Source organism: Chiloscyllium plagiosum, chromosome 35 (genome assembly GCF_004010195.1).
Source record: "Chiloscyllium plagiosum isolate BGI_BamShark_2017 chromosome 35, ASM401019v2, whole genome shotgun sequence".
Classification (NCBI taxonomy): domain Eukaryota; kingdom Metazoa; phylum Chordata; class Chondrichthyes; order Orectolobiformes; family Hemiscylliidae; genus Chiloscyllium; species Chiloscyllium plagiosum.
The window spans coordinates 40601259-40612861 of NC_057744.1; the positions used below are offsets into that span (position 1 = coordinate 40601259).

The window sequence follows — 11603 nt, forward strand, 5'->3', positions numbered from 1 at the left end:
TTATCTGGGCTAACATAGAGGTTTGAAACTAGGATGAGGTGGGGGAAGGGGAAATGAGGAAGCTGTTGAAGTCCACATTGATGCCCTGGGGTTGAAGTGTTCCGAGGCGGAAGATGAGGCGTTCTTCTTCCATGCATCTGGTGGTGAGGGAGCGGCGGTGGAGGAGGCCCAGCACCTCCATATCCTCGGCAGATGAATGTCAGGAATATTGAGATGCCTGACTCAGTGAGAGACTGTGCAATTGGCAAAGGTTATGGATTTATGAATAAAAGGTTACTAGTGATGGGGTGCTGGTGCCTGAAGAGTTATTTCATTATGTGGGAGTTTCACTTGAGAATGTAACTTTTAAAAAAGTTTTGCGATTTACATATGAAAGAACTGAAATCAACATGGTCATTCTAAAAGATGAGAGACTTAACAAACAATCCAGATCTTTTTCAATATTTAATTTCAGTTACATCACACTACAAACTTTTGCTACATATTCTGCGTCTTACAATCTTATTCTCCACAATATTAAAAATCACACAACACAACACAATTTTTATTTTTATAGAGTGGTTCGTGTGTGAAATGAACCTCCAGAAGTAGTGGTGAATGTGGGTACAATGTTTAAAAGACATCTGGAGATGTACATGAATGTTTGGAGGGACATGGGCCAAGTGCAGGCAGTTGGGATTAGTTGAATTTGGGATTATGGGCGGCATATTCCTTGCTGTGTGACTCTATGACTCTATGACCCCATGTGAAATACAGGGTTCCTCTCTGACGCTACACAACAGGAAAGATGTACTGACCTTGAAAGGTGTGTCATATGGATTCACCACAATGACCACAGGCTTTAAACTGAGAGCATAAACCTGATTTTTTAAAAATTTTGAAGCTTGATGGGTGATCTAATTGAGGTATCTTGAAACAAGGAAGGAAATTGATATGATAGACAGGGAGATAACACTTCTTTTTGTGGGAGAATACAGACAAGCAGCATTCTCTAAATACAATATAGTACAGCACAGGGACAGGCGCTGCAGCTTACCAAGCCTGCACTAATTCTGAATCATTGCCCATGTGTGGTTTCTGTCTCCCTGTTCACCTCATGTTCATGTGACTCTCAAGATATGCCTCAAATTAGTTATTTTTGGTAATCACTTTTCATACAAAGGGCAGTTGAAAAATGGAATGTAATTCCCAGATAGTCACTGGGTCAGGATTTCTGCATGTTTCTGACATGTATCTATCTGGGGGCAGGATGACTTAATGAAATAACTCTTCAGGCACCAGCACCCCATCACTTGTAACCTTTTATTCATAAATCCATAACCTTTGCCAATTGCACAGTCTCTCACTGAGTCAGGCATCTCAATATTCCTGACATTCATCTGCTGAGGATATGGAGGTGCTGGGCCTCCTCCACCGCTGCTCCCTCACCACCAGATGCCTGGAGGAAGAACGCCTCATCTTCCGCCTCGGAACACTTCAACCCCAGGGCTTCAGGCGCTCTGCCTTTATTCCTGATGAAGGGCTTTTGCCCGAAACGTCGATTTTGCTGAAGCTCCTCGATGCTGCCTGAATTGCTGTGCTCTTCCAGCACCATTGACCCAGAATCCATTCATCCTTTGAGGTCAGCCAGGTCTCCCTAATTGGAGCATATTAACAGCCCCAACCAGGGACTTCATAATCTGAAAATCACTACTCTTGGAACCCTTTTTAGAAAACACTCCCTTTTTTTGTCTTCTTTCCAAAGCAGATGATTGTGTACGAGTCCATATTCCTTTGCATTTTCTCCTCCTATTTGCTCCCTCCCAGAGTGCTATGGATGCCAGTGTTAATTGGAATGTTTCATTCTGGGATTGATTGATTTTTGGTCTATAAGACAATCAAGGGCAATGGAGTAAAGATGTCTGAATAAATAGATCAGCCAAGATCTAACTAAATGGTGGAACTGTGTATTGGGGTTAAATGGACTCCTCCTGTTCATATACTGTGGGGACACCAGGAAATACCCCAATCATTGAAATCACTCCTTTCCATTTTGATCAACAACAAATGCTGACCTTTTGAATGAATTTTGAAAAAAAATCCAAATTAGTCCTCCCATTCTCAGTGGGTGCCAATTCCAGACTGCAAAATGTACTGCAAAAATGTCCCCCACAAATGCAAAATGCAACATTTTACGGGGAAGTTTTCCTAACCTCTCACTGACACATTGACAGATGACTGGTGGAGAGCTTGACGGACTAACCATTTGGCCAGTTGGAAGTGGCCATTTATACAATTACAATGGTGTCAGAGAATCAGAGAATCATGACAGCATAGAAGAAGGCTATTCAGTCCATCGTGCCCACAATGCGAACATCATTAACTAGTGCCAATCTCCTGCTTCGACCCCATACCCTTAATGTTTTCTTTCGATCCATTTTGTCTGCTCTTTTGAATGCCTCAATTGAATCTGTTAGGCCTCTTGTAGTGAAGTAAATGCAATTTAATTTATCAATCCTACCTTGTTCTCTGCTTTATTCCTGGCTGCCCTAACTGTTTGATTTGCTCCTTTTCCAAACTGTATCAGGCTCAGATTGATCTCTTTCCTCACTATTTCCCTGGGTCTTATCCCCTTCCTTACGTTTAAATCTTGCCGAGCAGCTCTAGCAAATCTCTCTTCCAATATATTAGTCCTCTTCCAATTCTGGTGTAATCCATCTTTCTTGTACAGGTCAGTTTTATCCCAGAAAAGATTCCAATGATCAAAAAATGTGAACCCTTCTCCCCAGCATCAGCTCCTCAGCCACGCATTCATCTGCTCTATCCTTCTATTACTATCCTCACTACCTCGTAACACTAGAAGTAATCCAGATATTATTGCCCATGAGGACCTCCTTTTTAAATTCCTGCCTAAGTTTCTATATTCTCCCTTAAGTATCTGATCCTTTCCCCTTCCTATGTCATTGGTTCCAATGGGTACAATGACCTCCTGCTGTCCCTCTCTCCTTTGAGAACATTCTACATCATCTCCGAGACATCCTTGCTGCTGGCACCGGGGAGACAACATGCCATTCTGATTTTTCACTGCTGGCCGCAGAAACATCTGGCTGTGCCTCTGACTGAACAGTCCGTTGTCACAATCGATTGCTTGGAAAACAAAGCAACCCCCATCACATTAGACCCTGACTCAATACCAGAAACTTCTCTGTTCATGCTACATTCCCCTCAGATTCCATCATCTCCTACATTTTCCAAAACAGCATACTTGTTTGAAAAGGGGATATTCGAAGAAGAGTCCTATACTACCTGCCTACCCATCCTACCATTCCGGGAGTTAACCCATCTAACTGACTCTACATGTGGTTTTTGTCCCTTCCAATAACTGCCATCCATCACACCCCCAATGCTTGCAAATTCCTTATTGCCTCTAACTGCCACTCCAAACAATCCATGCGATCTGATAGGATTCACAACCAAAGACAATTCCTGCAGACATAATCATCAGTAACATGGAAGATCTCCCTAAACTCCCACATCCATCAGGAAGAGCATATCACTCTACGAACGGCCATCTTTGCTCCTTCACAATCTACAGACCCAGAAAATAGCACTGTCTTTTCTCTCTAAAAAACAGTGCTCCAAGCTAACTTAGTACTCATGGTTTATATTTTTAAATTTAATCAAGAGACAGATTTCAATAAAACATATAATCAAGAAAGAACCCACTCTACTCACTACTGTAGACTTACAGTAAGGTTACGCTTTAAAAAAAACTATGCACTTATCTGTTCCCATGCTGTGAGCTCTCCCACACAGATTCCTCCAAGGTCAGCTGTGAATTTACTGTTTGTTCATTTTTCCTAAATGTACTCCAATGTCCAGAGATACATGAACTCAAACAGCAAAGTCAGTTAGCAGTGTGGTTTCTTTCTCTCTCTCCTTGACTGACCATGTGGCTGGTGACTTTTGTCCGTCTTTCTCCTTTTAAAAGTTCCCATGTTTTGATCTTTTTTCCCCAAAGTTCCAAAACAATGTAACAGCATATAAAACAGTAATTACTGCTCCTGGAATTCGAGCAAATCACCTCCAACATCTAAAATACCTCCAAAAATGAGCAGCCCTTACAGCCACCATTTTTTCCTGTCTTTCATCTTGGATTACCCAGAATCCTTTTGTTATAAAGAATTTGAATTCAATCTAAAGAATTTTCAGTTAGATTTGAACAGCTTTTAAAATGAATTTGTGCCTCCTGTTGTTAATGATTCCACAATCATTGCAAGGTATCAGCTGATGGTGAAACATTAATGTTAACTTTGTTATTGATCATCAGGGAGTATGATGACAAAGACAAATGAAATACAAGGCAAAAGAAGGAATTGAGAAGTACAGAGGTTCCAGGGGACCACAAAGCCTGCATAGAAATGAAGGGATGAGTGAAAATAATGAACATAGGGAAATAGGAACAGGAGACAACATTTCTTTAGCACTTTCCACACCCTGAAATTTCCCAGAGCTCTTTATAGGAGAACAATCATATATGACAATAAGCTTCAGAACAAAAGCAATTTACAAGAGTCTTAAGCAATGTGTTTTTAAAATTCATTAGTAGGATTTGGATGCTTTGGACTAGGCCTGTATCTATTGTTAATCCTTAATGATCCTAAAGTAGGTAAAAGTTGGCCATATTACTGTGGCTTTTTCATGGTTGCCATGAGACCAGCTTTTCTTTTTGTTGAAATTAAATTTCACCATCTGCCATATTGGGATTTGAACCCATGTTCCACAGAAAATCATTCTGGGGCCCTTAGTCACTAGTGCCAATAATATTACTACGACACCATCTCCCTCAAGTATGGCAGAGGACAGAAAGGTGGTGAGAGGCTTTTAAAAACATTCATTCATTGTGGGCATTACTAGAGGGTCCGGCATTTATTTCCCATCTCTCATTCCCCAGAAAACAGTTAAGAGTTAATCATGTTTAGACATGGAGTCACATGTAGGCTAGAATAGGTAGGAATGGCAGATGTCCTTCCCTAAAGTGAACCACATGGGTTTTGTCCTGACAATCAACAACGGGTTTCATGGTCATTATCAGATTAAAATCATAGATCCCTATAGCTTTTAGTCAGGCCATTTGGCCTACTGCATCCACACCAATCTTCTGAAGAGCATCCCACCCAGACCCACCCTATCCCCATAACCCCACATTTCCCTTAGCTAACCCACCCAGCCTGCACATCTCTGTACATTATGAGCAATTTAGCATGGCCCATCCACCTAACCTTCACATCTTGAACTGTGGGAGGAAACTCAAGAAGACACGGGGAGAACATGCAAACTCCACACAGATAGTCGCCCGAGGCTGGAATCAAGCCCAGGTCCCTGGCATTATGAGGAGCAGTGATAACCACTGATCCACTATGCCACCCCTTAGTTTGAGATTATTATTGAATTCAAATTCCACCATCTGCTGTGGTGGGATTTGAACTCGGGTTCCCCAGAACAACACCTGAGTCTCTGGATTAATAGGGCTAGTGATAATATCACAAGGTCATCACATACTCACGCACTATTCCAGTGTGTTGGGCCCAGGCATTGGTACATCAATTAAAACCAAGACACTATGAGAGATTTAAAAGATCGAGGAAACTGATCTGGTGGAAACTTAGAAAACCCATGGCAGGGGGTCATGGAACCATGGATGCAGTTTCAGAATAATGGGTCAACCGTTTAGGACTAAGGTAAATAGGAATTTCTTGAATATTCCTAGATATCCAGTGGTCTCTGGGCTTGTTGCTCCTAGTTTTGTCACTAAAGGAAATATGTTGAGTCTGTTCTCTTACTGTTCTGCTTTAGATTTACCCAGCAGTGGCTGTTCCAGTCTACTTGTCATCAATGTCAGCAGGTCTTTCAATTCCTTTCAGTTCTTTTCCTTGGCACAAGATTGCATGCACACCAACGCTCCCTCTTTCATTCACTGGTTCAGAATTTGGTCTTTCTTTTTTGATGTTTTATTCCTCCGTCAGGACATTTGCAGAGAAAGTAGAAGATAGCTAACTGTCATTTTTTTTAAACGGGAGACTTTCAGGTACTTCCAGATTGGAGAGAGACACAGAGAGAGACTTTTTTCTTTGCAGACTCAATGTTTCTGCTACACTAGCCCCACACAAACCATGGTCACCTGGTCAGGAGCCAATCAAAATATTGTTGTGAAGTAAATTTTTCCATCAGTTCAGAATCCATTGGTTCCATTCTGTCTGCCTCCATTCTCATTATCCCAGGAAATTGTACACCAATCATAATGTGCTTAAGTAAACTTGATTTCTAAAATGCAGACATCTCTTTACAAATCCCTTGTTTCAAAGCAGTTTTTCAGTCTAATACAAAAATAAAAGAAATAAAGTAGTTGGGAATTCAGCTCCTTTTAGCTTATTCTGTTATTTAATTAGATCCTGGCAGATTGGTACCCCAACCATATATCCCTGCGTTACTCAATATCCTATTTCTTAGCCAGCAAAGAGATATCACTTTCAGTCTTGTTGGTCAATGGAAGGCCATGATACCTGTCACCTTTCGTGGTGTTAAAAGAGGGTAAAGCCATGTGCCAATGGGCTGCCTCACAAAGTCACATCGCTTGCCGGCGATTAACCTTTGAACCATTGACTTGAACTCCATGTTATTATGCAGCTCACACTCAATGCATGGAAACAAGCTTGTAACGTGTAAAGCTGCATGACCAGAAACAGAATAGGCAATTCTCCTTTACTTAGAGAGATTCAAATGATAACTAATGGATCCTCTCACTGTCACATCATGGCCTATCTTCAAGAAGAAAAAGTGAATTTTAATTAAGTTGTGATGGCTCATTTTAACACAGTACAAGCTTGACTTAGATGGTTAACAGCATAATGTAGGAAGGAATAATTAAAACGTGACATTAATTAGTTCTGACAGTTGCATTTCAGGCCCTTTTCACACTGTCACTTGGACATGGGAACATCAACATGCTCATTATGGAAATTACAGTTATTGCTCACCCACTGAGTAAAACCCTTACTGTTCAGCCAAGCTGACAACATGTTTATACACTGATCAAATACACTGTTCAAACTTGAGAGTTTTCAAATCTTATTGATTGCACAAACCTCACCCAAACTCCTGATTACACAAGTTGCATTTATGTGGCACCGGTCTGTTATTAATTCTGGTGTACTGTTTGACCCTGAGATAAATCGCTGACCTCATATTTGCATCGTCACTGAGACCAACTGCTTCTACCTTGAAATACTGACCAACTTTATCCCGAACACTGCTTCTGTTGCTGAAACCCTCTTTTATCCTGTCTTCGTCACCTCGAGATTCAATCGTTCTCATCAACTTGTGGAGGCACAGGAATACTGTGTCTAACATTGATTTCCTCATGCAATGGGTGATACTGTGACTTTGGCAAGTATGTAGAGGGCGGACACTGTACTAGTTACCAATTTAAAATCACTGTTGTTATCTAGGTAGGCTAAAAGACCTAGCATGCTCTAGTTTAGGTGAACCTCACTCCCCTGAGGTTTATAAGACGTAAGACATAGAGTGCTATTTCTGTTTTTTTTACCATTTTCTCTATTCTGACTCTATTTGTTCTGTGGGCCCTGGAAGCATTGGAACAGGAGTAACTTGGTCAGCTCAACCAACTTGGCCTTCAATCCGAGAACATATTCTGTTCCTTAATGCCATTTTCTGCACTGTCTCCATATCCCACAATGTGTTAATAATGCCTTACTCTCCAGAAACCTATAGCTTTCTGTCTTGAACTTGCTTTAAGATGGGGCTTCCACATGCCTCTGGATTGGGGCATTTTATGTTTATGTCCTCTTGCCCATAATGTCACATTTGGTTGTCATTTTCACATTTCCACCCTCCAGTACTGCCTTGACTTTCATTGTGATTAGCTAAACATTCCCTCATTGGATACACTCCCTCCCACGTAAGACACTCTACTGATAAGTATTAGAGCACACTCACAGAGTGAATTCGAACCCCAGAGAGCTTAGACTTAAGAACGGCTTCTTCCTCGCTGTTAACAAACTTCTTAAGGACCTCTCATATATTAGAGTTGACCCTTCTCTGCACCCTCTCTGCACCTTCTCTATATTCTGCATTCTGTTCTATTACCCTGATGTACTTATGTAATGTATGATTTGTCTGGACAGCACACAAAACAATATCTTTCACTGTATTTCGGGACATGTGACAATAATAAAACAAATCAAATCAGTCTCAGACCGAAATCTGTCTCAGTTGCCTGCCCTTTATTGTGTCCACATTATCATTTCTAAAAACTGACTGACTAACACTGACTAGCCTACAGTTGCTGGCTTTTGACCTCACACCATTTTCAGAACTAGGCTGGAGCATTTCCAATTATCCAGTCTTCCGGGACCACCTCTGATTGGAAGGTTATTGTCAGTAAATCCTCCGTTGTTGGAGCTCTGTTCCACTGTGAATACTGGCCCCAGTTTTGGAGCATTCTCTTATTGGGATCAATAAATATTGTTAAGGCAGAATAGATAGATTCTTGAATAACACAGGAATCAATGGCTATTGGGGTAGGCAGGAATGTGGAGATAAGGTTACAATCACATCCACTATGCTCTCATTGAATGACAGAGCAGGGTAAGTGGGCTAATGGCCTACTCCTGCTCCTAATTGCACATATGGGTACTTGATCATAATACCAAATGTATTGTGCTGCAAATACCCAGTGTTTGGGCTTGAATATTGGACTTTATATCACTGCTTGAAGATAGACAAACTGGCAAAATCAAAACTGCTTACAATTTCTGGTCATAACTTTTTCAGTCTTCCTTGGACTCGGGGTGGTGCCAGGGGACTGGAAGATTGCAAATATTATGCCTCATTCAAAAACAGAGGTAAAAGTAAGCCGAGCAGCTACAGGCCAATCATTGGCAGTGTGGAAATTTCCAGAAACAATAGTTTGGATCAAAAAAAAGTTATGCAAACAAATGCGGGCTTATTAAGTAAATCTAGAGTGAATTTCTTCTGGGAAAATCCTGTCCCATTTACTTGGAGTTTTGTGAAGAAGTAATAAAGATTAAGGCAATGCTGTAATGTTGTGTATGTGGATTTGCAAAAGATATTTGATACAGTGTTGCACAACAGACTTGTGGGCAAAGTTAGAGCTCATGGAATAAAAGGAAGTGTAGCAGTATGGATACAGAATTGGCTGAGTGACAGGGAATAAAGAGGAGGTTTCCAGCATCACACTCTCAACATCAATAGAGCGGAGTTGTAAACGGATGCTTTTCAAACTGGAGGAAGATCTGTGGAAGAGGACCTCAGTGTTGGAACCTGTGCCTTTCTTGATACATGCTACTGACCAGATGATATGTATCCCAGGCTACTGTTGGAGGCAGGGGAGGAGACTCAACATTAATTTTTAAGTCCTCTCTGACCACAGGAGATATATAATGTAATATTATATTCAAGAAAGGTGATAAAACCAGGGAATTATAGGCCAGTGAATCTTACATTAGTTGCAGGGAAACTATTGGAAATAATTATGAGCAACAGAATGAAATCCCCATTTGAAGAGGCAAGGATTAATCAAGGATAGTCATCATGGATTGTCAAGGGGACATTATGTCTAACAAATTTGATTGCCACTTTTGAGGAGGTGACTAGATGTGTCGACGAGTGTAGTGTAGTTGATGTAGTCTTCAGTAAAACTTTTGACAATGTCTAACTCAGCAGACTGAGGTTAAGGAGCTAACAGCGCATGGAATTCAGGACAATTGGATCCAAAATCGGCTTAGCGGCCCGAGGCAGAGGGCGAAGGTGAAAGAGCGGTGAGTTGTGACTGGAAGACTGTGGCCAGGAGTGCACCACAGGGTTCAGCTCTGGATTCTTTGCTGTTTCTAATGTGCATTGTGATTTAGAAAGACCAATGAACAGTTAGTTTGCAGATCGCAACCCAATCCATGTTTTTTAATTTGCTTTTACTTATCTCCTGTGTGGAACCCTACAAAAACCTTCAGAAAATCCAAATACATAACACTACTAATTCCCCTGTATTGACTCTACCAATAACAGGGAGAAAGTGAGGACTGCAGATGCTGGAGATCAGAGCTGAAAAATGTGTTGCTGGAAAAGCTGGAAGAAGGGCTTATGCCTGAAACATCGATTCTCCTGCTCCTTGGATGCTGCCTGACCTACTGCGCTTTTCCAGCAACACATTTTTCAGCTCTACCAATAACAACCTCATAAAACTCCAACACACTTGTCAAATATAATTTTCTTTGCATAACTCCATGTTAACTCTGCATAATTCTAAGTGTCTGGTTAACATATCCTTTTGATTAGATTACAATATTTTCCCTATGACTAACGTAAGGTGTGTTCTCTCTCTCTTCTTTGTTAAATAGTGGGATTCCATTTGAAACCTTGCACTCTCCTGTAATTTTCTCAAATCAGTAGAATTTTGAAAGATAGTTGCCAATTTCGACTTAACGCTGTGGGATGTAGACATTTTGGGCCCAGGATTTGTCAGCTTCCAATCCTACTATTTTTGATACAAATATAATTTCTTTCAATCCCTCATTCTCACCAGACCCTCAGACCCTACGGCCATACTAGTCTGAAAACGCCTGATCTTGTCTGATCTCAGAAGCTAAGCAGACTCAGGCCTGGTTAGTACTTGGATGGGAGACTGCCTGGGAATGCCAGGTGCAGTAGGCTTTAAAATGGGCAGCACGGTGGCACAGTGGTTAGCACTGCTGACTCACAATGCCAGAGATCCCTGGGTTCAATTCCTGCCTCAGGCGACTGACTGTGTGGAGTTTGCACATTCTCCCCGTGTCTGCGTGGGTTTCCTCCGGGTGCTCAGGTTTCCTACCACAAGTCCAGAAATGTGCAGGTTAGGTGAATTGGCCATGCTAAATTGCCCGTAGTGATAGGGGCAGGGGTGAGTGTAGGGGAATGGGTTTGGGTGGGTTGCGCTTCGACAGATCGGTGTGGACTTGTTTGGCCGAAGGGCCTGTTTCCACACTGTAAGTAATCTAATCTTTATTATTTTTGGTAATATTTTGTACCTCTCACTGTACAGACTGACACAATGTCATTATTTAACTTGCCTGCAATTTCCCATTATAAATCCTCCTGTCCCTGCCTGGACTAGTTCCACTTTTGTCTTTGCTGCAGGACACAATTTCAGAAGTTGTAGATGATACAAAACTTGGAAGGATCGTGAATTGTGAGGAATAGTGGAGAATTGCTGGCTCATTTAGTTAAAAATCCCACAACATCAGATTATAGTCCAACAGGTTTACTTTCGGAGCACTGCTCCTTCATCAAGTAGTTGTAGAGTATAAGATCATAAGACACAGAATTTATAGCAAAAGTTTACAGTGTGATGTAACTGAAATTATATATTGAAAAAGACCTGGATTGTTTGGTAAGTCTCTCATCTTTTAGAATGACCATGTTGGTTTCAGTTCTTTCATATGCAAATCGCAGAACGTTTTTAAAAGTTACACTCTCAAGTGAACTTTAACAATTGGTGTCCTGTCAGCCCAGATAATGTATTGAAGGTGTGAAGTGCCCAGTGTAAGACT

General features: G+C 41.3%; 1 non-coding gene across 1 annotated transcript; it reads left to right on the top strand.

The window, feature by feature from the left end:
• The first annotated feature begins 10609 nt into the window (after nt 1–10609).
• Nucleotides 10610–10728, top strand: LOC122540787. Its single transcript, XR_006309408.1, has one exon. It is a non-coding gene; the product is annotated as a 5S ribosomal RNA (ribosomal RNA).
• Nucleotides 10729–11603: the final 875 nt, after the last annotated feature.